This window comes from Lissotriton helveticus, chromosome 4_1 (genome assembly GCF_964261635.1).
Source record: "Lissotriton helveticus chromosome 4_1, aLisHel1.1, whole genome shotgun sequence".
Lineage (NCBI taxonomy): Eukaryota > Metazoa > Chordata > Amphibia > Caudata > Salamandridae > Lissotriton > Lissotriton helveticus.
Genome location: NC_136063.1, coordinates 123,730,852 through 123,758,098, shown reverse-complemented (window position 1 = coordinate 123,758,098; position 27,247 = coordinate 123,730,852). Strand labels below are relative to the sequence as shown.

The following is a 27,247-nucleotide window of genomic DNA, read 5'->3' as shown; positions in this document are numbered from 1 at the left end:
ATTTTGCGGGTAGTCATGCCCACATACTTCAGCCGGCACGGGCAGGTAATTAAGTATATGAGCTTGTCGCTATTACAGTTAGCGAATCTTTTTTGTAGCCATGACCTATTTGTACCAATGTCAATCTCAAGTGATTTTCTTGTCTGCGGAAAAGCTGCACAGTTGCCACAGGGATGGTGGCCCTAAACTGCTGGTATGTCCCACATGGTGCCTACAGTATGTGCCAGTAGGTGCCTTATTTTTAGGTCTTGTGTGGACCAATCGATCTTTAAGGTTCGGTCCACATTTAAATGCAAATAGAGGATGCTGATAGATTCCTGGCCTGTATTGAGTATCGACCAATGTTTTTTAACAATCTTCTGGATGTTGTTAGATAAGGTGGTACATGTGTTCACGAAGGTCAATCTCTGTAAATCGTGTTTCGGTACCGGTGGTTTTAGGAGAGTCTCGCCATTGTTGTTTTTAGCATGCTTGAGGGAACGACGTACCAATTTAGGTGGATACTTCCTTAGATGTGGTTGTTCAGTGAGTAAGGTGGAATGTTCCTTGAACCCCGTCTTAGTAGAGCAATTCCTCTGTACCCTCAAGAATTGACCGTAAGGAAGATTATCTCTTAGGGAGGTTGGTAACTATCATAACAGAGCAGAGAATTGCAGACATGGGTTTTCTGTACAGTTCTGATTGTAGACCTGACAGAGTGGCTAGGATCAGTAAATCCAGAAAAGCTAGTTTTTTCTTGCCAAATTCTACAGTGAATCGTAAGAATTTGTTTCTGTTCTTAAGCCATGTAAGGAATCCCTGCAGATCTTCGATGTTACCTCGCCAAATGACCAAAATATTGTCTATATATCGTTTCCACAACAGTACTGAGTTGTAAAAGGGGTTAGCGGTGGTCAGTACGTGTTCTTGCTCGAAGCAGTGGACATAAAGACTTGCCAAGCTTGGCGCAAAAATGCTCCCCATACTGGTACCAGAGGTTTGTAGGTACATTGTATCCTCATATTTGAAAAAATTCTCTTTCAAGGCAATAGTGGCACATGCCATGATAAATTGTACCGGGGTAATGGAATCCAGATCCCGGGACATTAGTAGAGTAGTAATGACTTCCAGAGTTTCATCCTGAGGGATTGATGTGTATAGTGATTCCACATCGAATGATACTAAATAGTCAGTAGTGGTATCAAATTCGATCTCCGGTAAAAGTCTTACAACATCCTTGGTGTCTTGTAGGAAGATAGGCATTTCATTTACCATTGGGCTCAGAAAATAGTCTACAAACGTGGATAATGGCTCTAAAACAGGCCGTCCTGGGTGTGGTCTTTGTGTTTTGTGCACCTTAGGTATAATACAAGTATGGCATAAAAGGATGCTCCATGCAAAGATAGCCAGTCTCCAGGGTAGTGATCCATCCTTCCGCCAAGGCTTCTTCCACCATGTTGGCAATGATCATCTTGATCCTAGCTGTAGGGTCCGTATGGAGGGGCCAATATGCTTTTCTGTCACTCAATTGCCTAAGGCATTCGGCGCGATAGGTACTAGTATCTAACAGAACAATTGCACCAGCCTTATCGGCTGGTTTGATTGTAAGGTCTGCGTTGGATGTTAGATTCCGAAGTGCCTGTTGTCCTGCTCTAGGTAGGTTGCAGAAAGCATCTTTATTCTGTAAGAATAGTGAGTTCATATCTTTTTCTACTGTTTGTTCGAATGCTAGCACTTGCGCTGGCATTGTGTGAGTAGGTGGATTAAAGGTGGATAGTTTTCTTAGTCCTGTGTTAGTATTGATAGGATCAGCCTCTTCTCTTGGTTGTTTCGCAAAGAAAAAATGTAGCCTCACTTTCTGAAAGAATTTTACCATTTCCATATGTGTGTTAACCCCTTCCAGGCTGATGATGAGCTCAGCTCGTCATGAGCGTAACCTGCCGTGCGCTCATGACGAGCTGAGCTCGCCATGTAACGCGGTAATTTTAAAATTTCCGCGTACAGCGGGAAAAGCCGCCACATCGATGCGGTTAAAAGGGTAACCTTTGTGAGTAGGTACAAAGCCAGCCCTCTGTTCAAGTCTTCTTCTTCCACTCCAGTGAGTATGTGTGTGCTCAAATTCATCACAAGCCTGTCTCGGAGCTGGTTCCTGCTTGTTCCTGAGTCTTCTTCTTGCTCATGCCGCACTGTTCTCTGCTGACTTCCGGCTCTATTGTTCACCGCGGATGTATGACGTTACAACGCATACTTTTAGCACACATACCTTTACAACGCAATTTTTACAACGCAGGATCCATTACAACGAACTACCATTACAACGCATTTTTTTACATCGCAGATGCCATTACAACGTAAGTATTGGTAAGTATATATTATTTTTAAAAATGTAAATAATTAATATTAATATAATTTAATTTTAATTGTATTTTATTTAAAATCCAAACCTAGCCCTAAACCCTAAAAATACCCCTGTACCCCAAAACCCAAACCTAACCCTGAACCCTAAAATACCCCTGTACCCCAAAACCCAAACCTAGCCCTGAACCCTAAAATACCCCTGTATCCCAAAACCCAAACCTAGCCCTGAACCCTAAAAATACCCCTGTACCCCAAAACCCAAACATAGCCCTGAACCCTAAAATACCCCTGTACCCCAAAACCCAAACCTAGCCCTGAACCCTAAAATACCCCTGTACCCCAAAACCCAAACCTAGCCCTGAACCCTAAAAATACCCCTGTACCCCAAAACCCAAACCTAGCCCTGAACCCTAAAAATACCCCTGTACCCCAAAACCCAAACCTAGCCCTGAACCCTAAAAATACTCCTGTACCCTAAAAACCAAACCTAACTCTGAACCCTAAAAATACCCCTGTACCCCAAAACCCAAACCTAGTTCTGAACCCTAAAAAAACCCTGTATCACAAAACCCATACCTACCCCTGAACCCTAAAAATACCCCTGTACCCCAAAACCCAAACCAACCCCTGAACCCTAAAAGTACCCCTGTACCCCAAAACCCAAACCTAGCCCTGAACCCTAAAATGCCCCTGTACCCCAAAACCCAAACCTACCCCAGAACCCTAAAAATACCCCTGTACCTCAAAACCCAAACCTAGCCCTGAACCCTAAAAATACCCCTGTACCCCAAAACCCAAACCTTGCCCTGAACCCTAAAATACCCCTGTATCCCAAAACCCTAAATAAATTATTTTATTTTAATTAATTACCAAATTAGCAAAAATAATTAATTAGAATATTTAAAACTCTAGTATTATTTTTAAACCAAAAACAAAAGTTTAATTATTTCCTTTTTTTTTTAATTAACACAGTATTTTCAAAAATTACAAAAGTATTTATAATAAATCTAAAATCAAATAATATTTTAAGGTTATTTTACATTTAACATACTTTTAAATATAATGCGTTGTAAAAGTACATGAGTTGTAAAGGTACTTGCGTGGTAAAAGTATGCGTGGTAAAAGTATGCGTGGTAAAAGTTTTTACATTGTAATAGATGCGTGGTAATGGTATTGCGTGGTAAAAAATGTGTGGTAAAGGTTGTATACCGTTCACCGCAATTATTTTCTGATGTGTTCTAGTTGTTTTCTTATCCGTGACTATTTAGTCACTTCCGGGCTGCCCCGTTCTCATGCCTGAGAAACAATCCGGAGCCGCCAGGACGGTAGCATTTCCCCTTGTCCAAGTAGTTGAATTGACGGAATCACCACAGTGGGCATTGTACCTTTGTGCTATATAATTTTGGCCACATGATATAACCTTTATGTCGCATCAGTACACCGTTTACTTTTAAAGTATGTGCCTTTTATTTCTTTTGTTTGCTCTATATATGGACGTAGCAAACACACACATGTGTTTGACCTAGACTTTACCGAAACAACCCCTTGTGGCATTTTACGCGCACCTATGACTCTGTAAGTGGATTTTTTTATCCTTTGCACATTTTGGGCTGACACGATAATCCGTTTCTATTAGCATTGCTTCTCCTGATGACATTAATATTGTACGGGCAATTTTTGCTTCTCTGCACACCTATCGAAGGTGAGATTTATGTGTTCCCTTACCCTTAATTTGGTTTTCACCCATATTAGTCGCGGACCACACTATTTTCATTTTCCCTAAGGTTGTTTAGTACTCCAGCTATGTTAGTTCACCCAATGTCAGTTGTGCCGGATTGGAAGTATCACCAGCATCATGGTGAGGTTCTTTTAATGTGTCATTCACATGTTTAATATTGTCCTTTTATTCTCCGATACTACTTTTGGCTCCATCCTTATATAAACTTCATGGTATTTTGTCAATGTCAGGTTTTTTGTGCCGGAAGAATGGCGCTCAGGCTAAATTCGGCATCTGTGTGGTGTGATGCAGTATGTACGGTACGTACCGGTCGAGGGAACACACCTTGAAACCCCCGTATATATATGAGTCCAGAAATACACAATTTCAAAGCAAAACACAGTCCAGGGCACGCGTAATGAGACTCAAAATTGTTTCCGTACGATATGGTGAACTAACCAGGATGTTAAATCAACACCAGAGACCACCTCTCAGCAGCTCTATTACTTGTGTGGACAATCTACAGCGGCGTCGGTGTACCCGCCAGCCACGCCTGAACACTGGACTGCCCCCCCTTTACTCTTATTCTGTGGAACCCATTAGGACTGCTTACTTTTGGCCTATGCATCTCCAGGTCTGCACTCCTTTTCTCACCCATCGCCCTAGCTCCACAGGAGCACCTCAGCAAGCCGGGTTTAGAATTGTACCAGCTATCGGGTTAGCTTGACACGCGCCCGCTCCTCCTCTTATCTCCGCACCATGATCACATGCCCTAGCCGGGTTGGAATTATCACCGGCTACATGACCATCATCCCAACTACGCCAGTTTAGCCCTGAAGAGTCACAGGATTACTCCCACATATGACAAAACATGTGTCGACTGTTTTTTCGCTCAGTTTAGTTGATTAAAACACATGTGAAACTACATATCTGGTGTGGATCTAACATCCTGTTTAGTTCACCATATCGCACGGAACCAATTTTGACTTTCATTACGTGTGCCCTGGACTGTGTTTTGCTTATATAAACTTTGTTACTATTGATTTACAGATTACACCATTTGCTAACTCAGCTGACAGGTAGTCCGTGTGTTGTATATTGTTCACTGATTCCTTGCAAACTAGTTTATGGTATGCCCTTACTGTTTCTCTTTATATACTTCTATAGTCACCTGCCTTCGCATCATTCAGGATTTTGAAATAAACTGACACTCGTGCCCTAACGCGTTGGAATTATCACCGGCTTAAGGGTAAGAGTGAGCACTGGCCCTATATTTTTCCACATTTTGTACCCATACCCAATGCCTCTTACCTTTCAATACTTTTTCAACCATATTTATACCTTCCATTGTCTTCCTCTTTTATTATACCTTGCAGACATTACAGAGTTCTGGTAAATCCTTTCAGGTATTTAATTTTGAGTATGACTATCATCGCTTTTCCTACCTAATAGAAATAGAGTTCCCGTTTGTACTTGTCGCGCTTTCTTCTTTCTTGAATCACTTTTGGGTAGTTGATAACTGATGTACTTTATTTATCAGCCACATCAGTTTTCCTGGTGTTTGTGGTTTGAAATAATAGGGACTTATAGGCACTGTTAACTAATGATTACATTAGACTTAAATGCAGGTGGTACTCCCCACATTATTTTGTTGAGTTTGTTTGCATCATGGTTTCCATGTGTGACGGGGTGACGTATACATCATCTGCGAGGAGAGCATGTGCTCTCCAGTTGCTGTCACTCTATGCCTTGCGCTTAGGCCATTTCTTGTATCATCCCCAGCCCTGAAGAGTCTACTTTTACCCTGACGAAACACATGTTGGCTGGCTGTGTTGTACAACAGAAATTAAAGAAACTAAGACATCAACAAAGAATATTGTTCCATTTTGCTTATGAATTACACTTGTATAACTTGTTTTAATTTTGTATGTGTGCACGGGATACAGGTATATTTGCATTTTAAGGGGTTACAATGGTCTCCCTTTCTCAGGTAGCTCCATACGTAATACTGTCATACACAGACACTGACGCAAATAGGCTGAGCACCATCACTTCCTTGGGGCAGATTTATGAAGGCCTTGCGCCGCCGGTGCGTCACTTTTTCCCATGTTAAAGGCCTTCATAAATCTGCCCCTAAATCCCTGAACCTTTAGCCTCAAGCTTCTTAAGGTCATTGCCGCCAAAAATGAAGATCTGGGAGCGCACAGTAGGCGCAATACCATACAGGTCATAGGTATTCCGGAGAGCATTAACACGGGAGGCATGGAGGATTTCCTCAAAAGTCTCCTGACGATCACATTTGCCGCCGACGCATTCTCATTGTAATTGATACTGGGACATGCACACCACTCTCTGGGCCCTCGTCCTCCTCCGGGTTGAAACCCACGACCGATCATAGCTCGCTTGCTTAACTTTCGTGATCGAGACAGTGCTTTGAAACTGGCTAGAGAAAAAAAGGACCTAAAGTTCGAGGGCGTAGGATTCACCATTTATCCAGACTGCACGGCAGCTGTTCAAGAAGCCCACCCGAAATTCCGTCCTGCCAAACAGAAACTTTGCAAGGTGCAGATTGACTTTGCTCTCATGTACCGGGAAACATCATTTTCAACGAAGGCATTACTACGCGTGACGTTTACTACGAGGCACTTACCACGCAAACGTCTTTACCACACGTATGCCTTCCACGACAGTCTTTACCACGCAAGTCATCCTACGTTCTGCGTGTTACACTCCGGTCATCCTATGTTATACGTCTAAAAAAGGAAGTCCTTCTTTTATTTTGTTGGAAGTGTTTTCACTCTTGTTTCTTTGGGTGGTCGAAGTAAGGGCTGCTGGTGAAAGGCGTGCGGCTGACAGGTAAGTGATATGTTAAAACGTAATATTTTAGCGCACTTAAAATTAAATGCATATTTTATTTTTACGTAATTGATGTATGTGACATCATTGCTTTGTTCTGCACTTGTGGAAGCTGTAGACAGCTAAGCTAGAAACGGTGAGCAGCCCTTGCTTCTTTCTAGAGCATGTGTCAACTCTAATTTATGTGCAAGGCAAGCATATTAATAGCGGCCTTTATCTGTTCCCAGCTCGATTGCGTGCGTTTAACATACAGCTCAAAGTCAGAGCAGCAGCATTTTTAAAGGTTGTGTATATGCTAATATGGTATCCTGGGTGAGACATGCCGTATAGTGTAGGATTCCCACTAGTGGAGACATTGTGGATTTTAGGAGGCCATACAGATTTCATTTTAATTGCATCATCCTTATTTATTTATCTTTATTTATCCTTTGCTATTTTGAGGACCTATTTCACTTGTTCAGTAAGGCGAGCTGGTCCCTGGTGGCCTTTGGCTTCCTGGCTGTGTGTTCCTTCTGGTGAATTTACTTTTCTTACTTATAGGAGTAGGATGCTTGGGGTATAGGGGTATTGGGTGGGGTAATGTTTTAATACCCAGGTATTTTTCTTCCTAGTTGGCAAAAAATACCTGAGTATGAATTTGTAAGTGGCTACTCCTTATTTATGTTAAATATAAAGAAGTATACTTTACATTAAATTTCTACGCTAACTTTTAGTTGCGGGATACTTGGGGTATAGGGGTATTGGGTGGGGTAGTGTTTTAATACCCAGGTATTTTTCTTCCTAGTTGGCAAAAAATACCTGAGTATTAATTTGTAAGTGGCTACTCCTTATTTATGACAAAAACAAGAAGTGTATTTAACAAGAAATGTCTACGCTAACTTTTAGGAGCGGGATACTTGGGGTATAGGGGTATTGGGTGGGGTAGTGTTCTAATACCCAGGTATTTTTTTTCCTAGTTGGCAAAAAATACCTGAGTATTACTTTGTAAGTGGCTACTCCTTATTTATGTTAAATATAAAGAAGTATACTTTACATTAAATTACTACGCTAACTTTTAGTTACGGGATACTTGGGGTATAGGGGTATTGGGTGGGGTAGTGTTTTAATACCGAGGTATTTTTTTTCCTAGTTGGCAAAAAATACCTGAGTATTAATTTGTAAGTGGCTACTCCTTATTTATGACAAAAACAAGAAGTGTATTTAACAAGAAATTTCTACGCTAACTTTTAGGAGCGGGATACTTGGGGTATAGGTGTATTGGGTGGGGTAGTGTTTTAATACCCAAGTATTTTTTTTCTAGTTGGCTAAAAATACCTGAGTATTAATTTGTAAGTGGCTACTCCTTTTTTATGTTAAATATAAAGAAGTATACCTTACATTAAATTTCTACGCTAACTTTTAGTTGCGGGATACTTGGGGTATAGGGGTATTGGGTGGGGTAGTGTTTTAATACCCATGTATTTTTCTTCCTAGTTGGCAACAAATACCTGAGTATTAATTTGTAAGTGGCTACTCCTTATTTATGACAAAAACAAGAAGTGTATTTAACAAGAAATTTCTACGCTAACTTTTAGGAGCGGGATACTTGGGGTATAGGGGTATTGGTTGGGGTAGTGTTTTAATACCCAGGTATTTTTCTTCCTAGTTGGCAAAAAATACCTGAGTATTAATTTGTAAGTGGCTACTCCTTATTTATGTTAAATATAAAAAAGTATACTTTACATTAAATTACTACGCTAACTTTTAGTTGCGGGATACTTGGGGTATAGGGGTATTGGGTGGGGTAGTGTTTTAATACCCAGGTATTTTTTTTACTACTTGGCAAAAAATACCTGAGTATTAATTTGTAAGTGGCTATTCCTTATTTATGACAAAAACAAGAAGTGTATTTAACAAGAAATTTCTACGCTAATTTTTAGGAGCGGGATACTTGGGGTATAGGGGTATTGGGTGGGGTAGTGTTTTAATACCCAAGTATTTTTTTCCTCGTTGGCTAAAAATACCTGAGTATTACTTTGTAAGTGGCTACTCCTTATTTATGTTAAATATAAAGAAGTATACCTTACATTAAATTTCTACGCTAACTTTTAGTTGCGGGATACTTGGGGTATAGGGGTATTGGGTGGGGTAGTGTTTTAATAGCCAGGTATTTTTCTTCCTAATTTGCAAAAAATACCTGAGTATTAATTTGTAAGTGGCTACTCCTTATTTATGACAAAAAACAAGAAGTGTATTTAACAAGAAATTTCTACGCTAATTTTTAGGAGCGGGATACTTGGGGTATAGGGGTATTGGGTGGGGTAGTGTTTTAATACCCAGGTATTTTTTTTCCTAGTTGGCAAAAAATACCCGAGTATTAATTTGTAAGTGGCTACTCCTTATTTATGTTAAATATAAAAAAGTATACTTTACATTAAATTACTACGCTAACTTTTAGTTGCGGGATACTTGGGGTATAGGTGTATTGGGTGGGGTATTGTTTTAATACCCAGGTAATTTTTTTTACTAGTAGGCAAAAAATACCTGAGTATTAATTTGTAAGTGGCTATTCCTTATTTATGACAAAAACAAGAAGTGTATTTAACAAGAAATTTCTACGCTAATTTTTAGGAGCGGGATACTTGGGGTATAGGGGTATTGGGTGGGGTAGTGTTTTAATACCCAAGTATTTTTTTTCCTTGTTGGCTAAAAATACCTGAGTATTATTTTGTAAGTGGCTACTCCTTATTTATGTGATAAACAAGAAGCATACTTTACTTGAAATTACTACATTAACTTTTAGGAGCGGGATGCTTGGGGTATAGGGGTATTGGGTAAAGTAGTGTTTTAATACTAATGTATTAAATCCAAATGTTTTAAAAATGTTGTACAATCAATTAACATTATAAGCAATGGATCAATGCAATTATTAATACCATCATGCACATTTTAAATCTTTGCAAATCAAATATAAAATAGAATCTAAGATTAAATAATGAATTAAGAGATTAAATTAAGATATTGTTCAGTAAGAAATTTTATTTATTGAGTAAATGTTAAAATATTTTTCAGAAAAAGAAATCAATACATTTTTAATAATGCACAACAAATTTTTATTTTAAAACAAAAACATTAGTAAATATTTTCTTAATATGATATATTAATCCATTTGGAATTTAGTTTAATCGTTATAATAGTTCATTCTAATTTTATAGATACTTCGTAGTCACTAATTGTTTCACATTTGATTCTGTAGTCGGTGGTTCTTCTCAGCATGCAATGACATGAAGACGGGGTCCGGTTAGGTTTTGTTCTTTTTTTACCAAATACATTATAACATTTGGAAGGTACATTTACTGTAAGGAAAGTTCTGTACGTTAATTTCAAATTCTGCGGTGAGTATCATTTTTAATTTTTAAGAACTACACTTTGATCCCCATGCAGGTTGCCATAATATACACACTTTGGAACAATTGTTATCTGACTAATAAATTGTTCAAGAAAGTTATTGTAGATGAACTCAGAAACATTCTTTTATTCATACCTAGCCTAACTTTGTTAATTTGAAAAAGAAATTTAAAAAAAGTGTTTCAAATTAAACATATTGATCCAAAATTGATGTGATGTCAGTTCAAAAAATTTGTGCTAGTTGGTAAGATAGCAAAAGTAATTTTTTTTGATATTTGGGTCAATTTTGAAAAATGTCAATTATAACTTTTGGGAGAATTGTAAAACAGGCGATCAATTCACATGTTAGAAATGAAGAATATATGCAATACTTTCAAGGTAGTCAGACGTGCCCATTAAAGGAAATTGTTGGAGTTTTGATTGAAGTCTTTCAGTCATCTCTCGGCTACGTCGTGTCACTCGAGGATTTAGCATACCTGAAAGTGACTGAGCCATCCTCATTTCTTGAAAACTTTGTTCTTTTTTTTAAATTTCTAAGAAATGATAAAAGTTTGGATGACTCCTACCTATGGATTTATTAAAAGAGTTATGCCATCCTTCGATGGAATTGTTCGTTTTTGCTCCTCCCTCTAAGCAAGTTAAGTAGCAGTTCCACCACTCAATGGGGAACCTTGGCTTCCTCCTGCTACCTGACCTGCTAAGATTGCCAATCCAGGTTCCCTCAAAATAATTTAAAAGAGGTGCCAATTTCTCTTCATTTGCTATAAAATAATCTGATTGTATAATTGCAGTGTAGAAGTCATCTACAAAATCAGGAGGAACAAAATACAAAGCTGTTAATTTTTTTAACTCGTATTGTAGTTTGCTGTCTGACATAATCTTCGGCTAAGGATGTTTTCTGTATTTTTCTCCAATACGCCTGGGAAAAGTGAAAAAAACAACCTTGAATTTGGGTGTCTGGATATAATTTACAAATAGTATTAATCATTTGTATCTCAAAATCAATTATTACTTTCCGAGGACTTTTGTTGAGAGTTTTGGTTTTTATAACTGATAAAAACTCAGTGTAAGTGGAAGATTGTCTGTCAGGCAGCAAACCAACTACTAAGGGGATAGTTGTGTGGTTAATATTACCATGGATAGTATAAATGTGGTTAAAAGGATGGGGGTAGATTTAAATGTGCCGTCCATCATCCAAATTTCTGTATTTTCAAGAGTGGCCAAATTACGTGTTGTAGAAAAGATTAGAAGACGTTTTTCAGGATTATCATTATCATGTAAAAGGAAAGTTTCATTAGTAAAAGTCACAGTTAGTTCTGGGGGGATGTTAATATCGGAGAAAGTTTGTGGTCTTATTGCATGTGGATTGATGGCCTGTTTTGTTCTTTGAATCATGCGCCTTAAATTGGGGATTGTGGGCATATTACTGGCAACATGCATGGGGATGTTTTGTGCAACTTCCCGTAAAAGTGAGCCACAGGGTTCATTGGAGGTGGCTGCCAAAAATTTGATCTGCTGTAGGTTTTCCCTTACTTCAATCTCCATTGCAGAGGCAGAGTGGTTATGCTCTGTGGACCTCTCCACTATGTCTCCCAGAGTAACCGCTCTGCCTTTGCAATGTGATGAGAAATATTCTACGCACCTCCAATTACTCCTGGGCTCAGTTAAACGATCCTTACAGTAAATGTAGCCACCAAATTTTAATAACCTGTTACCCCTCTTAGATTGAATGTAATTTGCTCGGCGACTTGAATTATCTGTTGATGATCCTGTAAATAGAAGAGGATAATAAATGAGTTTTCATTTTTTTAAAACTACATGTGTTTTTCTGTACAAAAGATTTATGGTATCTAAATAAAATTACTAAAATTAAGATTTTTTCTGTTTTAGAATGGATGCAAGATTTAGTTTAATCAATAAAAACTGGATTCAGACACTTTAACACAACTGTTTCCACCAATAACCATAACCGTGCATGCATTATAACTCATGGGTGGTTACCACTAATACCCTTTATCACGCATGCATTTACTACAAGATACATAGTAAAAGCATGCGTTTTAACCCCTTGCATGCTCATGACGGAACGGTTCCGTCATCAGCGTCGGTGCTCCGGTGCTGATGACGGAACATTTCCGTCATGAGCCAATACGGTTTTAAACCCTTCAGCACTGCAGCAAAATTCGCGCAGCACTGAAGGGGTTAAAGGAAATTTAAAAAGGTGGGGGTTGGGGGGTCTCCACCCCAAAAAAACCCCAAAAAACTCTTTGTTGTGATGTGAAAGCAATCAGCGTGGTAACTAAGTGGAAATGAAAAGACACTTCCATTTCCTCTTTATGATGTGTAATGGGGATAGGGGTATTTAGTAAAAAAATAGAGAGCTGAAGAGGGGGAGCTACAGGTATTTAAAACATTGTCTCTAGGGACATAGGTCAGCCCCTTCTGTGGGGTGTTTACTGTTCAACTAGCCAAAAATATTTTACCTGTTTTCTCCGACAATACAAAGAAAATCATTATAAAGATTTGGTTTTTAAGGTATTTTTGTAGTAACAGTTATGCATGGTAATGAAATACGCGTTATAACTCATGCGTGGAAAAATTAAAAAAGGGGGTTTGGGGGGGTTTCCCCCCCAAAAAAACTTACAAATCTAAAAGGGGGGTTGGGGGGATTCCCCCCCCCCCAAATAAAAGGCATATGTTGAGACAGGATGCATAGTAACGTCATACAACAAATTATAATGTGCTACACTATTGACAGTTTTAATATCTGATTAAAAAAAATAATTATACATTTGTTTTTCAGAAATGTTTTCGATTGTACCTGAGGCTTGCATTTCTTTGTTCTTCTGTGATGAAGTTACGTTTCCAATAATATTACTATATGTGTTGCTTTCCTTTGTATTCTCTTTTCCAGTCTGTTTGGTTCTTCAGGTCAATGTTGTACACGTTGCTGCAATTACATGTATCAATAATACGATTAGAATAGTTAACATAAAATTATTAGTTAATCTGCAAATTTTAAATTGTTTTTTTAAGTTTGTTTAACGGTTTCATTATTTTCTAATATCACTATAAAAATCCTTAATTAAAAAAAACGGCATAAGTTGGTTGTTTTATTAAAGGTTTAAATAAAAAGATAAGGTAAATTAAAAGGTTGTTTCATTTATACCTGAATATTGGATGTTTTGTTCTTTCGTGCAACAGATGTGGTAAGCTGTTCTTCCTTTTTCTAGTTTATGGTTTGATGTTAATGATTCTCTTTACGATATCTGGTTAGAAAAACAAAGACATAGCATATTTTAAATAATTATTATTTAGACATTTTACACTTATCTGTTGTATCTTTCTTAGTAAAGTTAATATATGTTGACAAAGATTTTCTCTGAGGTAAGTACCTAGCAGAGTAAGAATACTAAATCTAACTACCAGACAACGTCCAACACCTATCCTCAGATAAGTACCCGGCGGAGTATGAATAGTAAATCTGCACCCGTTCACCTATCTATTCCTTCCCAGAGGTAAGTAACCATTGGAGTTAGAATAGTAAATCTGACACAAAGATCCTAACAAACAGCATTATATCTATCATGAGGTAAGTATCCAGTGGAGTAAGAATAGTAAATCAGGCCCTCCCACACTGACCAACACCTTGCCTGAGGTATGTAACAAGTGGTGTATGGATTGTTAATCTGCCTCTTAAACACTAAACAGCATCTTCTTTAATTTAAGTATCCTGAGGAGTTAGATTTCTTAGACTCAGCCTAACACTCTTCCTAGTGTAAGTTTTCAACAGTGTAAAATTTTAAAAAAGTGCTCTTAGAAAACAGAGACAGATTGTTGAACCACTATTGGTTTTAAAAATACAAAAGACAAATTAAAAGGTTCTTTCAGTTATACCTGAAATTTGGATGTATTCATGCAACTGATGTTTTAAGTTGATCTTCCCTTTTCCAGTTTATGTATTGACGGTAATGGAGATATCTGTTTTAAAAAACAAAGAAATAGTATATTTTACAATTTAGAAATATTACATTTATTTGTTGTAACGTATTTTGAAAATTTAATATGTATCAACAAACACCTTCCATAAGGTAATTATTCAGCATAATAAGAATAGTTAATCTGGCTCACATACATTGTCCATCACCTTTTCTGAGATAAGTCCATAGAGATTTTAGATCATATAATCTGGTCCACATAATCTGTCCAACATCTACCCAAATAAAAACACTCATCTGTCTAGTAATAGTAAAACTTATCCCAGTTAATACCTAACATCCTCCCTGAGGTAAGTTTGAAGCAGAGTAAGAATTGGAAAATATGCTCTCAGAAAACCGAGTTACATCATTGCACCACTATAAGTTTTAAAATTATATAAGGCAAATTAATAGGTTAATTTATTTGTACCTGAAGATTGGTTGTATTTTTCTTTCATGCAACTGATCTCTTAAGATATTCTTCCTTTTATCAGATTTTTGATTGATGGTAATGGTTCTTTATCTGATTTCTTGTTAGAAAAATAAAGACATAGCATATTTTAAAATTGTATATTACAAATATTACATTTCTTTGTTATAAGTACCAACTAAGAATAGTACTAAGAATAGAAAATCTGACACAAAGACACTGACCAACACACCTATCCTAAGGTAAGTACCCAGCGGAGGAAGATTTGTAATTCATACATACAGACTCTGACCAAAACCTTCCCTGTAGAGGCTTGAAAGACCCACCGCCAAATTAGAATGGCTGGTGGGTCTTGCAATCTGTCCGCCGCTTTTCCACCGCAGTCGACTTCCGACCGCGGCAAAAAAGCATTAACATGGTGGCGGTGTCTATCAGACACCGCCAGCCATATTAGGATGGAGTAGAAAGTATGCTTTTCCACTGTGGCTTTTCCGCCGTGGAAAACCATACAGACCATCACATCGCGGCCCATTGTGGGCCCCCTGGGCAAAGGGGGGTGTGGTGGGTGCACATGGGGGTACCTATGGTACCCCCCTGCATTTGCGTGAACAATGCGACAGGCACCATGTGGTGCCTGCCGATTTGTGCACACAAATGCCATGCATGCATTTTTAACATTGCTGCGGGTGCAGCTTGAAGCTGCACCCGCTGCAATGTTAAAGATAGAGGATGTAACCGCCACCCTGTAGGTCACATCCTGATCTGCACGGAGGGACCGCTGCTGCCCATGCGTACGGTCCCTCCTACTCTATGGTGGCAGACAGACTCAGCTCCGTCTACCATCATAATCGGCCTCTTCATTTAGCTACCAAACTTTATACAACACCTACCCTGAGGTAAGTACACAGCAGTATATCAATAGTGAATCTGTCTACAAAACAATGACCATCATATTCCCTGAGCTAAGTACCAATCTGATTAAAAATGAAATATTTAGCCAATAGACAATGGCCAAACATCTTTCCTGTAGAAAATTAGTTCATACCTTACTTTTTTTTGTTTTGTTTTTTAAACTGCTTCTCTATCCAATTCAGTATAAAGTAAAATAATTATATATTTTAAACTTCAAAACCCATGTATTTTTATACTCAGTGGAAATATTACAAAAAGACTGAATTTTAAAAACACAAACATTTTAATATCAAAATATTAACTAGTTACTTTGGGGCAGATTTACAAACCCCTTGCGCCTCTTTTGCGCCACTGTTGCGTCACTTTTGTGACGCAGTGGCAGCGCAAAAGATGCGCCATGGTGCGGGCAATTTACAACGTCACGCATCTGAGAGATGCGTCACGTTGTAAAGCCATGCGCCTTAAGGAGGCGTTCCGGTGGAAGGGGGGTGTTCCGGCACAGGAACGCCTCCTAAAAATGGCTGAGTGAAATCTACAAGATTTCACTCAGACACTTTTATTCCAATGCTGCGTCAAAACCCTGCAACTTGGCGCAGCATTAGTAGAATGGGTCCCAGTGCATTGCTGGAGCTGCGTTGCACATGCAACGCAACTCCAACAATGCGACACCTTTACCCATTTTTGCCCCATGATGCGCCGCATTGTAAATGCCGTGCATCATGGGTGGCGGACGCATGACGCACGATTACTGGAGCATCCCTGTTAATTTGCAGGGATGCGCCAGTAATTATAAATATGACCCAACATGTTTTTTGCTCTCTACTTATCAAATTAATAATAATTTATTAGTTACTTTTAAATTTGATATAATTCTAGACATATATCATCTTTCACGGACATTATGTTTCTAAAAACTGTTTGGCATACATTGCTTTTTGGAAACATGGTTTGTGTGACATTTTGACTAAATCAATATAAAAAAAAAGAATACATGTTTTCCTTACTTTTGTGATATTTTTTTCAGTTGGAAGCAAGTGTCACTCTCCTCAGATAAATTCTGTTATGATAAAATTAAAATACATTTTGTAAAATCCTTTACCAGATTTACTATTCCTTTATATTATTAAATGTGTGTTAAAACGTCTACTTACTTTGGTCAGTAGATGGCAGTAACAAACTAAAATCGAGCCTGCTTTCTCTAGCTGCTCACAACAGTGTTTACTCTCCAGATAGCGGCGAACCACTGATAAGAAAATGGTGGACAGCTCTTTATATGTGTTAATTGAGTGACAACGGTATTTTGAAATAAAATATGTGTTTTAATCTGCTTTAAAAACGGGATCAAATGGTGACTAAAAGTGTATTTTAAAGTGCTTTTTTGTTAATTACAATTGACCTTCATCGTCGTATTTTTCTTCCATCTTGCTTGGGGACACGTTTTTAGAGGGTCAGTGAAAGTGACAAAAGACAAACGCTGTCACTACGTAACGCATATTTTTTTAACCTATTAGTGTCATTGTGTTTATTCTAGTGTCATTTGTGCTTGATGGACGTTGGGTGCTTCATTACGTTATATGCGTAGTATAATACTTCGTTGAAAATTCCAGCGTGGTAAAGCCACTTGCGAAGTAAAATTTGCGTGGTAAAGCCATGCGTGGTATTTGTATACGTGGTATAATCATACATTCTCATGTACCCTGCCCGCCTGCGTGTCACATACCAGGGTAAACAACACTTCTTTCTCAATGTGCAGCAAGTGGGGAATTTCCTCAAGAGCATCAAAAAACACTCTGCAAACCGGGATGACAGAGGTCGACCTTCAAGATCTACATCTCCAACGTTTGTGTAATGCATCTACAACACATGGTCTCAGTGATGACATGCAGCAACATTCTTTTTTGTTCAGAGACTGATGTTAGTCTGCCCTGGAACTCGGGTCTCCTCAGTTTGTGGCTACGAGATTGTATCCCATGAGGCAGGTGATAAGCACCATTGATTCCGGATGTGTGGCAGACGGTGTGCGGGAGTCAGATAAGTAGACTGAGACATATTTGTGATGGTAAGGCATACACTATGACTGTTACATGAACAATGCAAAGCACCCTCTTTCTCCTCCCACTGGAGAGCTGTTGTTGTCACTTACTGAAGTCACTTGCTTGAAAAGGGTATATATTGTGTGCTTCTAGTGACTCCCCCTTGGGCGTTCCCCTTAACGTTCTGTGTATTTGATTTTGACTATAATGGGTTGTGTGGAAAGTGTACTGGGTTGGCATTACAATGCCAGCACGATTGGGTTTCTGTTCAGTGGGGAGTGGGTGGGAATTTGTTGTTTTTTCTTTCATTGTTCACAATTTCTCAGCCAGAAGACATGTGGATAACAGCCATTAGACGCTTGCACAGCAGTAGATCCCATTTCCTTCAGGCATAATTTCGACCGCATATACATGGCCCCACTGACTGAGGTGCAAAAAAATTACTTGCTTACTTGGAATGTTAGAGGCAAACGTTACCAGATCTCAGTGTACCTTCATAGACACCAAATTTTATATAGCAAGGCTACAGGAGACACTCTTTGAAATGCGTTGCCCTCCTGTCTTTGCTGGTACAAGGGTGGGGGATAGGATCTTCTCCTCTTATTCTACATACTATAGGGGCATGACAATTCTCGTTAGGAAAAATGTCCCTTTCATGCATGGTGGGGTAAACCATGACTTACAAAGAAGGAGCTGTATGGTTTGGGGCAAGCTAGGATCACAGTTGGTCACACTTGTCTGTTGTTATGGTCCTAAAATAGATGACCTTGACTTCTTTACTACACTCTGGGGGCACATTATTTTAACACTGCATTTCACCCCTCTCGTGATAGGTCCAACCCCCTTCCGCACAACTACACTAAAACATGCGGCTTACTGCCAGATAGAATTGCCGACCATGGCCTCATCTATGCATGGTGACATGTGCACCCAGATGCGCTGGAAGGTTCACATCATACAACTATACATGCATGCAACTTGGGCCCGCTTGAACCACTAGTTTGTCTCCCGTGGGATGGGTACATGAATAACCAGCAAGGACCATCTGGCCAAAACTTTTTCACATCATGCACCGGTGTGATTGACGTCCAGACCCGCTCTCTTCTCCTAGGAACTGGAAGCTTATGCCAGATGCACTACTGGGTTCTGCTTTCAGGGCAGAACTCAGCGCAGAAATTGCTGAATTTTTTCATAGAAATGTTGGCTCGGTTACACAAGTGGTGTACTCTGGGAAGCCTTTAAGGTTATGATGCGGTGCTTCTGCATTACTAAGCATTTTGGTGTCCTGCATGACATGCAAAACTACTACAAAAACTTGAAGGTGAGTTCAAGCAATTAGAAGGTGACATTGGTCATGATACAACTGGAACATCACAGGTGTCGTTCAGGTATAAGCTGACTGACTATAGAGATACCACTGAGCGGGAATTGTGCTTCAGGGGAAAATACTGCACAGCCCGTAAGTATGGCGAGGCGGGACGGCCTGGAAAGGCTTTATCAAAGGTGATCCGTACACCCCGTTTCTCCAACCACATATTAGGAGTCTGTGATAGCAATGGCATACGTCACAGTGATGGCCAAGGTATTCTGTATCATTCTATTCTGACCTTTATAGCACTCGCAGGCTGCAACCCCTGATTTCTCAGGATTCCTGAGAGACTTTACTCTTGGCTGGCTTAGGAATGATCAGAGGGAATTCCCGGCGGCACCCCTTGAAGTTGATGAGATACGGACAGCAATAATGCAGATGAGGTCAGGGAATGCCCCAGGGTCTGTCGGCCTTCCAATTGATTTCTACAAAACATATGCTACCAATGTTGGAAATGGGATCCCTGGCTGGCCAGGGCTTTCGCCAAAGTCAGTCAGAGACCACCACTCCCAAGTCAGGGCAAGGGAGTTACACGCCAAGATAACCCCTGCTCACCCTCTAGGTAACGTGGCGCGAGCAGCAAGGCTAAACTTGGAGGCGATGTAAGTTAAGTATTTGCGCATGCACCCCAGCAACAACACCAAAAGGCCCACCACAAAGGAAACTCCACACAAGGTTATGTAAAAATAGCCTTTGTATTACACCAAAACACATTAGATAAAACACACACTTTACAATGTGCCGGAGGCACGGGCAGAATTTACAAGGGATTATTTACAAGACAGGGCCACCTGGACCACTGTCAGGAATCAGCACTTTTAGAAGTAACAATACAATTCTTATAGGCCTAGAACTTAGAACATAGAGCCTATCGGACAGTACCTTCCGTCCTGGTTGCGCGGGATAATGCGAGTGACCTCCTTAGTAAACTTGAGCGGGCAGCCCAGCGAAGCGGCGCGACTCAGGGGAGAGCGGCGCGGCTCGAGGCTTGAGCGGGCGGCCGGCAAGGTACAAGCGTTTCTCTGGGACGACCAATGTGTGCGGCTCAGAAGAGGAGGGGAAGGCAGGATGCGGGCGACCCAGCGAAGCGGCGCGGCTCAGGGGAGAGCGGCGCTTCTCGAGGCTTGGACGGGCTGCCGTGCACGAGCTGCTGAAGGAAAACGAGCGAGGCACACTTCAGCGAGGCCCCGGGGGCCCAGAGAGATCAGACAAGTCCCAGCAATTTGTCAGGGAAGGCACAATAGAGTCCACTGGTCCTGGGACTCTGGTCAGGGGGCGAGCTCAGTATCAAGCCCTTGGAATATCACTTAGAACATAACAGAACATCACTGTAACACAAAATAGGACATAAAGCACACAACCAGTACCCACTGGTAACTGGTAAGTACCCCCTACGCAATCCTAACCACCCTAGGAACAGGTCACGCAGGGAACCAGGACCTTACTAGCACCACCTGCACTAGCAAGAACAACCACCTCAGTATCACAATACAAGTAGGGGCATAGACCTGGGGACAAAACACATGATGCAGAACCTACATTCAGCGGTGTAAGGAACACATGACGCATCAACACACGTTCAGCGGTGTAAGGAACAGGGCACATAATGTATCAACAACACATTCAGAGGTGCAGAACACAGGGTGCGCAAAACATACTACACATTGTACATTTCCTAACACCCAAAAGCAATAGGACATAGATCATAACAGCATCTAAACCTCAGTTAGCGCATAAATCACCTTTAGCGCAGAACTCACAAAGTCCAGGTTGCGCCACTTGCGCCAGAACCTAAACGTAGCAGCTGCCCACAAAGTGCTGGGCAACTGTAGGCAGGGACAGAACAGGGGGCCTAAACGCTGCAGCTGGCACTAAGTGCTGCGCAGCTGGAAGGCCAGGGATGAAGGAGTGCGCCTCACTCCTAAAGTCCAGAGTACATGTCCCTAGAAAGGCCAAACCTAAAATGGTGCAGCTGCCCACTAATTGCTGGGCGGCTGTAGATCAGAAAAACTGCGGCAGGGCTCTCATCAGCCCTCTGGGACAACCATGGAGCCAAACTGAGCCATCTGGCTCTGGGGACGCGGAGCCTCGCAGGCTCTAAACACAACTTGCCCCCTTGGAGCCTCTCGTGGCTCTCGAAACAATTGTCGGCGGGGAGCCTCGCAGGGCTCATCAAATATGTCACTAGGAGCCTCGGGGCTCCAATCCTCAGACTGCCGCCTCGTTGGAGTCCCTCACGGGGGACTCGACACACAAACAAATGCCCTCACGAGCCTCGCAGGCTCGTAAATCACTATAGGCGGGTTGAGCCTCTCTGGGCTCGAGAGATAAATGCCCCCAAGAGCCTCGTAGGCTCAACGAAGATGCGTCCGTCGTTGGAGTTCCCCCTGGGGACTCGGACAGAAAAGGCCCTTGGACATGGCAGTCCCGCTCAGGGGACTCAAGATACCACTGTGCCTCTCTTAGGCACGCTCCCCCCAGCCCGTGACACTCACCGGGCTGCTGTCTCTGGGGACGCCGCTCTTCTGCTCCTCTTCCCGGGACGGATTGCTTGGCTCTCTATCTCCGGGGCTCCCTCCTCTACATGGGAGCCCCGCAACACCGGCTCTGGTTGCTGGCGGCCCCGGGGCTCTCCCTCACTCCTGGGAGCCCCGGGCCGCAGGGATTCGGCCAGCTTTCTTCTTGCCCACCGGTGCTCCCAACAGCTCACGGGAGCCCGGGCAGCAGGCGGCCATCTTTCTCTGCCGGCGGAGCAGGCAGCCAATCACCGTGCAGCGGCGGGCGGGACTTCCCCGCAAAACCGGAAGTCCCACCCCGAGTCAGGCACCGTAGTGCCTGGCTTCCTGTTTTGCGGCGCTCGGGCCGCGGCGGTGAATCTCGGGGGCATTGAAGAGGGGTGGCCTCCCTCGAGAGATTAAATAATAAGCAATAAAGCAAGGTAGGCACTCGCTGGGGCCCAGGGGCTCTTCTCAGAACGGGGCAAATGCCGGGTGGGCACCGGCTCGAATAAACAGCGCTCCCAAGCGCTGTGAGCATGAATACAGCGCTCCCAGCGCTATAAGTGGAAAGTAAAGCGCTCTCAAGCGCCAGGGCAGAGATGAAGCGCTCCCAAGCGCTAAGAACAAGAAGAGCAACAAAGTCCTTCAGTAAGTCAGCATCTCAGCAGTCCAGGGGCTGGGCAGGGCTCAGGGAGGCAAGCCTTCCCCTGAGCCCAAGCAGCAGCACGCCCCTGGCAAGATTCAAGTTGGGAACAAGAACATTTTACAAGAGGTTACAGCCTCTTTTTATACAGAGCAACCCTTTGTCTAAAGGTGCAGGGTGGGGGAAGAACCAGTCGCAGCTGGTCTGGGAGTACTGTTGATGGCTCAACCACCCTCTCTATTCACTGGCAGGGCTAGGGTCATCAGACACACCACAGGGGGGCGGAGCCAGCATTGTGTGGGGAAAACCCAGCCCATCCAGGACACAGGTACACTCCTCCCACACATCACTCATGCTAATCTCACACTCACCACCGGGCAGACCCATCCAGACTTCCTGGAGCCTGGCATGCCAGCCAGCTCCAGCCAATCACACGCCAGCACCCTCACAGCACATGTACAGCCATGTCTAGGAATAGCACTTCCCCACTAGACACATACATGCCGCATACACCATCTCGCAGCATTCATTCTCACGAGTTCACACATACCAAACTCGGGCCTGCACTCCCCACGCATCAGGAACTACCAGGGACACATACATTCCCCATGCATTCCTATGGGAGGGCAGGCCTATCTCACCACATGCACTCAAGGAGCGCACGCACTTTACACTGCGCCACAGTGTCAAAGTGCGCAAAGAGCAGAAATCACTACACTTCAAGGCAAAAAGTTCAGGGGTGAACCTGCCACAAGGCCCAAGTCCAACACTGACCAGTTGACCCCATAATGAAAGAGGTCTATGAAGAGGCGCAGGAGCCCTAGCTCCTTCCAGAGTCTCTCAGGCAGCCCTTATTACATCACTTCTGAAACCCGGCAAGCCCGCTGATTTATGTGATTCCTGCCATCCTCTTTCATTGATCAATAATGACTTGAACATCCTTGCCAAAGAACTGACAAACAGACTCAGCCTGCTGATGGAGAAGTTGGTATTACCGGATCAGGCAAGCTTCATTCCTGGGAAGGCAACTTTGCACAATCTTTGCACTCTCTTCTCCATTTTGCGAAATGTTGACCCGCAGCTGGCCCTAGTGGTGGTCTTTCTGGACGCCACGAAGGCCTTTGATGATGTTGAGTCGGACTATCTCTTCACCATTGCCCAAGGGTTTTCTATCTTGGGTAAGACTTTTATATACTTCCTCAGTGGCCAGAGTTCTGATTAATGGGCATATCTCCACTCCCTTCTTGATCACGAGAGGCACCCATCAAGGCTGTCCCCTGTCCCCTCTACTTTTTGCACTAGGGATCGAAGCTCTCTCTGCTAGAATTAGACAGCAGCATTACGATAAGGCACTGAGGTGTCAACTGCTTCCTATTCTAATTTCTTTATATGCAGATGACGTCACCCTGAATGTTAGAGACCATCAACAAGACCTTAATCCACTCTTGCAAGATTTTGTGCGGTTTGGGTGGGGCTCTGGAATACACATTAACTGGACAAAATCTCAGATTTTCCCACTCATGCTCTTGGTGACAGAGTTTGCGCCCGACTTCCCAATTGAATGGTGTACAGCAAAGGTTAAATAATTGGGGGTTTATGTCACTGCTGATGTGAGGAGCTAATGCTCTTGAATTACGGCAGGGCGCTGGACAGCATAACCAGTAGCCTCAAAAGATGGATAGCGCTACCTCACTCATTAAAATGATCATTCTCCCAAAACTCCTTTACCTATTTTTAAATATTCCATATGACCCGGGAAGGCATTTCTTCTCAGCGCTATGCACAGAACTGATACGTCTGACATGGGGAAGCAAATGTCCCCGACTTCAATGGGACAAACTTGTCAGACCTTACTCCCGGGATTGGTTTGATATCCCTGATCTAGACCTCTACTATCTTTGCGCACAGGCACATTACGTATGTTATTGGTTTCATCCTCCCAAATACATTCCCCAAGTAGCTACAGAACATTGGTTAGCAGACCATGTCCCTCTGGAAGGGGCTCTATTAAGCCTATCCATGCCTCGAGACCCCACCCCTACACCAATCACATGTACGGTTCGAGCATGGCAACGCATTGCTAAAAAGGTACACGCACTTCCATGTTGTATTCCCCCCTCCTTCCTCTGGTCTACCATCCTGAGATGCCGTTACTACAGGAAGGAGTGTTTCACAGAACTAAAGCAAAGTTTCACATTACCTGCTGGCATGGTCTTATCTCAATGGCAGATTCCTCAACATACAACAGATCTTTGTCTGTGCGACCCCCACCCCCATGGACTTATTTCATGTTAGACTCCACAAAGGCATAAACGAGCACACTCCTATGTATCCACAAGAGCCACAAGACCTCCCCCAATTGCATTCATTGCTGTGCAGTGATGATGCATCGCACGTGATAGCGACAATATACCATAGCTTATACAGCATACCGGTTTTGGATCTTTGCCCGGCTAGCGACAAGTGAGACGCTAATATAGCACAAGAAATATCTGATAAACTGATGATAACTGCGTGATATCGATGAATGTGATAGGTGCGGCGCAGATGGTCTTGACTTTCTGCATCTCGCTTGGGAATGTGGTGCGATACAGACATATTGGCAACAGGACTTCCACGCATTGGAACAGATGACATCATTACAGCTACACGCTTCTCCACTACTAGCATTGTAAGGCTACATGGAGGAGATAAGCATTGCATCCCGTTGATTTGTATCACTTGCTCTTTTAATAGCCAAAAGAAGAATAGCATGTCGCTGGGGACGGGGCAGAGCGCCACATTTTAAGGAGTGGATTAAGGACATGATGTTTTGGCAGGAACAGTCACTCACATATACCGAACTACTCCCTCTGACTTCCCGTCCTAAGGCTATCTGGGCCCCCTCAAGACGTATCTACTCGAGCACCCAATGGAGGCCCTCCATACGGCACAGTCACCCCCACACGAGACAGGCCCACATGCTTCCACAAATACTGAACTTCATCTTTAGAGTACATTCCATTCTTCACTTACAGCCCTCCACTCAAACCAGCAAAATATGCTTTGATGGCCCATGACATGTATTTCTGTTAAAGAATGTTTTGTTAATGACTGTTACCATTCATGTTTTAGGACACTGCTGTAAATGCATACTTATGTATTTCAGTTGTGATGAACATATATCTAACCAAACACTGTATATGCTGAGATTTGTGTATATTTAATAAAGCTAATACAATAAAAAAAATTGCATAGGAAATAGTGCATGTTTAGTTATATTCCGACCTTCATAGAAAATTACACATTCATAAACACATTTAACGATGAATGATTTAGTTGCACAACACAAGTTCTTTCATGTTAATGTTATCTGCTAGTTACATTTTCTTTCTACATTAACTCCACATGTTTACTATTTAATGTCCTAAATAAATTTTGTTTTTCTTTATTACATTTGAAGATCCTAACACTTTATGTTGACACAACAAAGGATATATGCCGGTGCGCTCTACATGTGTGATTATAACGAAACACCTATATATAAAATGAATTTGTTCTGCTACATCAGTCATCATGTGAATCCTACACCTTGTAGTCCCCTTTGTCTTATGTAACATTTTCTAAAACTGATGTAGATACTTAACATTAATTTCATCTGTATGTGTGTGATGTAAAATTCTCCAACATCCACACTGACATGAGAGGAGCTGTAAAACAAATTAAATACATGTGAGAGAGAGGCTATGGCGAGATAAGACAGACTGTTGGAGGATGATAGTGAGTGAATCAGTGAAAAGCCCCAATAAAGATTGCTGTACCCTGGAGTACTGTAAGGACATTATTTACTATGCTTTAAAAAAATAATACAATTGAATATATGATGAAACGTGCTGTAGAATGCACCATTTTTGTCATTTTGCCCCAAGTTTTTATGGAGGGGAGAATACACTGAAACCTCCACGTAGTGGTCAGGCTCCCTTGCTGCGTTTGCTCGCTATGCACCACATGGCAGCTGCTCTGCCAAAAATATGCCAGGGCTGCTTTGGGTTCCCAGTCTGCACGCACAAACATCAGCTTGTTTCCTGCTTTCATGTAACCATGGCCTTAGTGTCGTCAGACATGTCCTTCAAGGAGCACACTGTCAACCTGTTGCAAATGATCCCTTCCAAATGAGTCTCACTTGCGCTGGTTGAATAGCTAATTGCTGCCATGTCCTTTCCCTATTGAAGTTCTGAGACATTGCCACAGATCACCATGAAACCCTATGAACACTGCACACAAGTAATGGTCGCTAAGCTCCTAAACAAACCAATTGTACAAGACATCTGCTTCACAGACCACAAAACCTATGAGAACATCAGTGGTTCTTAATGCTAGATGACCTCATTCAAGACTCTCTGGTTCAAATATAGGGCCGTTACCATAGGCAGCCAACTTACCTGCTGGAGAGACTCAACGAATCGTACAAGCATAAAGAGCACCTTTAGCCTTTGATTAGCAATTCTGCAAGTCCAACAGAAAGCAACAAAATGACTAAACTTATCCTGGTTTTCCAAATCTAAAATAGATTTGCTTTGAAACTGATCCTGTCCATTCAAGAAAGAGCAACAATCTTATTTTTAGACACTATTTGTCTCTTTCTGAGATGTTTTTGCAATCGGTATTTTCATGTTCTACCATCAACTCTGTACATGGACTGCAAGGAGCCACCACCAGGGTCATAGATGTCCTCTCAAGGTCAGGGGTCTGCTACTCTCTTAGCAAATTCAGAATTGAAAGCATAAGTGAAAACGTAGAAAATCAGACTCTGTTATAATCAATCCAAGAGGGAACTGCTGTCCTGTCATTGCTTGTCTATCCATGCAGAGCTAAACAAAGCAACTACAGCTCATCATCTTTGTTCAGTATTCCTTCAGTGGTTGCAGTTGCCAGTTTTGTATATTTGATGTAATAAATTCTTCCCTTTGTTTAAAACGAACCACTTAGCTGAGCCACGCCCCTCGCTACAGACAGTTTATCACCAGCTGACATACCTGCTGCCCTTGCATTCCTGCTGTGTTGAAGGAAGGAAGGTACAGTTCATGCCTCTGTCAGTGTTGACTGTTT

General features: G+C 41.8%; 1 pseudogene; it reads right to left on the bottom strand.

The window, feature by feature from the left end:
- Positions 1 to 10,642: 10,642 nt before the first annotated feature.
- LOC144827954 (uncharacterized) overlaps positions 10,643 to 27,247 on the bottom strand; it is an 88,836-nt pseudogene continuing 72,231 nt past the window's right edge.